This window comes from Schistocerca piceifrons, unplaced genomic scaffold (assembly GCF_021461385.2).
Source record: "Schistocerca piceifrons isolate TAMUIC-IGC-003096 unplaced genomic scaffold, iqSchPice1.1 HiC_scaffold_796, whole genome shotgun sequence".
Lineage (NCBI taxonomy): Eukaryota > Metazoa > Arthropoda > Insecta > Orthoptera > Acrididae > Schistocerca > Schistocerca piceifrons.
In genome coordinates this window covers 22,501-27,500 of record NW_025729054.1, presented here as the reverse complement: position 1 = coordinate 27,500, position 5,000 = coordinate 22,501, and the positions used below count along the sequence as shown (strand labels likewise).

The 5,000-nt window shown below is 54.2% G+C and overlaps 1 non-coding gene across 1 annotated transcript in view; it reads left to right on the top strand.

Moving 5' to 3' along the window:
* The first annotated feature begins 3,440 nt into the window (after positions 1 to 3,440).
* The window catches only part of LOC124770358, a 1,909-nt gene continuing 349 nt past the window's right edge, over positions 3,441 to 5,000 (top strand). Inside the window, exon 1 of the ribosomal RNA XR_007013194.1 lies at positions 3,441 to 5,000. This exon is cut by the window's right edge and continues 349 nt beyond it. This is a non-coding gene — a ribosomal RNA (small subunit ribosomal RNA).

Genomic DNA, 5,000 nt, shown 5'->3' with positions numbered 1-5,000 from the left:
GCCTTAACCTAACCCATGTTGTCCCCTAACCTAACCCATGTTGTCCCCTAACCTAACCCATGTTGTGCCTTAACCTAACCCATGTTGTCCCCTAACCTAACCCATGTTGTGCCTTAACCTAACCCATGTTGTCCCCTAACCTAACCCATGTTGTCCCCTAACCTAACCCATGTTGTCCCCTAACCTAACCCATGTTGTGCCTTAACCTAACCCATGTTGTGCCTTAACCTAACCCATGTTGTCCCCTAACCTAACCCAAGTTGTCCCCTAACCTAACCCATGTTGTCCCCTAACCTAACCCATGTTGTGCCTTAACCTAACCCATGTTGTGCCTTAACCTAACCCATGTTGTGCCTTAACCTAACCCATGTTGTCCCCTAACCTAACCCATGTTGTCCCCTAACCTAACCCATGTTGTGCCTTAACCTAACCCATGTTGTCCCCTAACCTAACCCATGTTGTGCCTTAACCTAACCCATGTTGTCCCCTAACCTAACCCATGTTGTCCCCTAACCTAACCCATGTTGTCCCCTAACCTAACCCATGTTGTGCCTTAACCTAACCCATGTTGTGCCCTAACCTAACCCATGTTGTCCCCTAACCTAACCCATGTTGTCCCCTAACCTAACCCATGTTGTCCCCTAACCTAACCCATGTTGTCCCCTAACCTAACCCATGTTGTCCCCTAACCTAACCCATGTTGTCCCCTAACCTAACCCATGTTGTCCCCTAACCTAACCCATGTTGTCCCCTAACCTAACCCATGTTGTCCCCTAACCTAACCCATGTTGTCCCCTAACCTAACCCATGTTGTGCCCTAACCTAACCCATGTTGTGCCCTAACCTAACCCATGTTGTGCCCTAACCTAACCCATGTTGTGCCTTAACCTAACCCATGTTGTCCCCTAACCTAACCCATGTTGTCCCCTAACCTAACCCATGTTGTCCCCTAACCTAACCCATGTTGTCCCCTAACCTAACCCATGTTGTGCCTTAACCTAACCCATGTTGTCCCCTAACCTAACCCATGTTGTCCCCTAACCTAACCCATGTTGTCCCCTAACCTAACCCATGTTGTCCCCTAACCTAACCCATGTTGTCCCCTAACCTAACCCATGTTGTCCCCTAACCTAACCCATGTTGTCCCCTAACCTAACCCATGTTGTGCCCTAACCTAACCCATGTTGTCCCCTAACCTAACCCATGTTGTGCCTTAACCTAACCCATGTTGTGCCTTAACCTAACCCATGTTGTCCCCTAACCTAACCCATGTTGTCCCCTAACCTAACCCATGTTGTGCCTTAACCTAACCCATGTTGTGCCGTAACCTAACCCATGTTGTGCCTTAACCTAACCCATGTTGTGCCTTAACCTAACCCATGTTGTGCCTTAACCTAACCCATGTTGTGCCTTAACCTAACCCATGTTGTGCCTTAACCTAACCCACGTTGTCCCCTAACGTAACCCACGTTGTCCCCTAACGTAACCCACGTTGTCCCCTAACGTAACCCACGTTGTCCCCTAACGTAACCCACGTTGTCCCCTAACGTAACCCACGTTGTCCCCTAACGTAACCCACGTTGTCCCCTAACGTAACCCACGTTGTCGCCTATCGTAACCCACGTTGTCGCCTAAACCTGCTCTGTAATTGTTATACGACTCGTTCAATTAGTGTAGTGTTGCCCACCCGCAACCCTCGCAATATAGTTCGCTACTCGCACTGCCCGCTCCCCTGTGTATCGCTTCATGTTAAACACCTTGCAAGTCTTGCTGACTTTCCACATGCTCCTGCTGTACACTGTAATGTGGATGGCAGCAGGGCGTACATGCCGCCCCCCCCCCCCCCCCCACCTCTCCCCACGTCCCCACCTTGCCCCCTGCCTTCGCAAGGTGGTTGGTGACAAGTTTGCATGTTCAATGCCCTTCGCATGCGACGTACGCAGGCTACGTTGTGGTGCGGCCTGTGTCAACTGTCCGCTGATGTCGTACGCGTGAACCACAATCTGTACTGCACATTCGTCCTTATGTACTGAATGATACATCGTGGCACATGTGTGACCGTACAACGACTGCGCCCAAAAACGGCGGACCATACAGTGCAAATATTGTGCACGCAGCTACGTGTCGTCTCCCTATGAGAGCTGGATTGCAGTGTGGTACGCCATAGAGACGTGTGGGAGGAACGGACGCCGTGGATGGCGATCAGCATGAGCTGTCTGTTGATGTATTCGGACCTAGTCGTCTCTCCTCACACACCGTGATGGCATGGTGCAGCGCGTTCCATATCTGCGACATGCTACAGAAGCCGGTTGACAGTCGTTCGAGCAATGGACATCGCATACGTACGGGGGCCACCTTCCACGTATTGTCTAGGCGTGCACATTTTGTTGCGTGTATGTGGGCAGACGTAGTGTGGCGTGACACCTGACACAGGCATGCAATAATGGTTGAAGTTGCAAATGGCGATGGACGCCTACGTTTTCTGGTGAAGTTACGCAAATGAAGAAATGGTAACCCGTTGTGGTGCGGTTGTTCTCGCTAGGGGTGAATCGGTGATGGCGACGATAGGTTGAGGTACTAACCGGTTGTTCCAGCGATACCCACCATGCCGACGAAACTGAACGGCATCTGGGTGTGAAGCGATACGCGGCGGTGGCTGGGTGGGACCGTCCCCGGCCGGTGAGGGGGCGCCTCCCGGCGTGCTGGCCGCGCGGTGCGTGGGCGCACGCGCTACAGCCGGCTGGTGGGGGCGGCCAGTGGCAGGCGCGCCGGCCGACGGACGCGGCAGGCGTCGCAGCTGCGCGCCGGCGCACCCTGCGCGCGGCGCCGTGCGGCCAAAGTAGGTCCTCGCGGGCCCGGTGCGAAGCGCGGTGGACATCTGCAGTGTGCTGGTCCGATTGAGGACTGTGTGCGTTGAGGATGCGCCGCCGCCCGGCGCTCGGCGCCGCGACGCCGTCTGCTGCTCGGTCGCCCCAGCGGTTCTCGCTGGTGGTTTGTATCGCAGCTGTGCGGATGTGTTGGCGTGTGCGCTGTGCTGGGAGAGTTCGCTTCGGCACCCAAGTGGGGCTTTTGTCCTTCTGTGGCGCTGGCGTTGGAGCTGCCGGTCACCGTAGGTGGCGCGTGTTGTCTCCCGCCGGCAATGCCACGACAGCACGCTCCCGGGCCTCTGTCGGCAGCGGCAAGCTCAGTTGGGAGCACGGGTGGTCGCACCGAAAGCGTCTACTCGCCTAACTCCGGGCGATTGCGCCTCTCTCGAACCCGACCAAGTACTTGGGACGGCGCTGCGCGCCGCCGGGACCTGAGAGGGTTTCGAGGTGTATTGTGCAGGGGAGCTCAGCCTCCTCCTGTTTGCAGAATGATTGAGCGGACGCTTGCGTGTTCGCGCGGGCCCCCGGGACACACTCCCGGGCGGCCGGCTGCTCAGCTCTAGTTGACGCAGCTCCCTGGTTGATCCTGCCAGTAGTCATATGCTTGTCTCAAAGATTAAGCCATGCATGTCTCAGTACAAGCCGCATTAAGGTGAAACCGCGAATGGCTCATTAAATCAGTTATGGTTCCTTAGATCGTACCCACGTTACTTGGATAACTGTGGTAATTCTAGAGCTAATACATGCAAACAGAGTCCCGACCAGAGATGGAAGGGACGCTTTTATTAGATCAAAACCAATCGGTCGGCTCGTCCGGTCCGTTTGCCTTGGTGACTCTGAATAACTTTGGGCTGATCGCACGGTCCTCGTACCGGCGACGCATCTTTCAAATGTCTGCCTTATCAACTGTCGATGGTAGGTTCTGCGCCTACCATGGTTGTAACGGGTAACGGGGAATCAGGGTTCGATTCCGGAGAGGGAGCCTGAGAAACGGCTACCACATCCAAGGAAGGCAGCAGGCGCGCAAATTACCCACTCCCGGCACGGGGAGGTAGTGACGAAAAATAACGATACGGGACTCATCCGAGGCCCCGTAATCGGAATGAGTACACTTTAAATCCTTTAACGAGTATCTATTGGAGGGCAAGTCTGGTGCCAGCAGCCGCGGTAATTCCAGCTCCAATAGCGTATATTAAAGTTGTTGCGGTTAAAAAGCTCGTAGTTGGATTTGTGTCCCACGCTGTTGGTTCACCGCCCGTCGGTGTTTAACTGGCATGTATCGTGGGACGTCCTGCCGGTGGGGCGAGCCGAAGGCGTGCGACCGCCCCGTGCGTGCTCGTGCGTCCCGAGGCGGACCCCGTTGAAATCCTACCAGGGTGCTCTTTATTGAGTGTCTCGGTGGGCCGGCACGTTTACTTTGAACAAATTAGAGTGCTTAAAGCAGGCAAGCCCGCCTGAATACTGTGTGCATGGAATAATGGAATAGGACCTCGGTTCTATTTTGTTGGTTTTCGGAACCCGAGGTAATGATTAATAGGGACAGGCGGGGGCATTCGTATTGCGACGTTAGAGGTGAAATTCTTGGATCGTCGCAAGACGAACAGAAGCGAAAGCATTTGCCAAGTATGTTTTCATTAATCAAGAACGAAAGTTAGAGGTTCGAAGGCGATCAGATACCGCCCTAGTTCTAACCATAAACGATGCCAGCCAGCGATCCGCCGCAGTTCCTCCGATGACTCGGCGGGCAGCCTCCGGGAAACCAAAGCTTTTGGGTTCCGGGGGAAGTATGGTTGCAAAGCTGAAACTTAAAGGAATTGACGGAAGGGCACCACCAGGAGTGGAGCCTGCGGCTTAATTTGACTCAACACGGGAAACCTCACCAGGCCCGGACACCGGAAGGATTGACAGATTGATAGCTCTTTCTTGATTCGGTGGGTGGTGGTGCATGGCCGTTCTTAGTTGGTGGAGCGATTTGTCTGGTTAATTCCGATAACGAACGAGACTCTAGCCTGCTAACTAGTCGCGTGACATCCTTCGTGCTGTCAGCGATTACTTTTCTTCTTAGAGGGACAGGCGGCTTCTAGCCGCACGAGATTGAGCAATAACAGGTCTGTGATGCCCTTAGATGTTCTG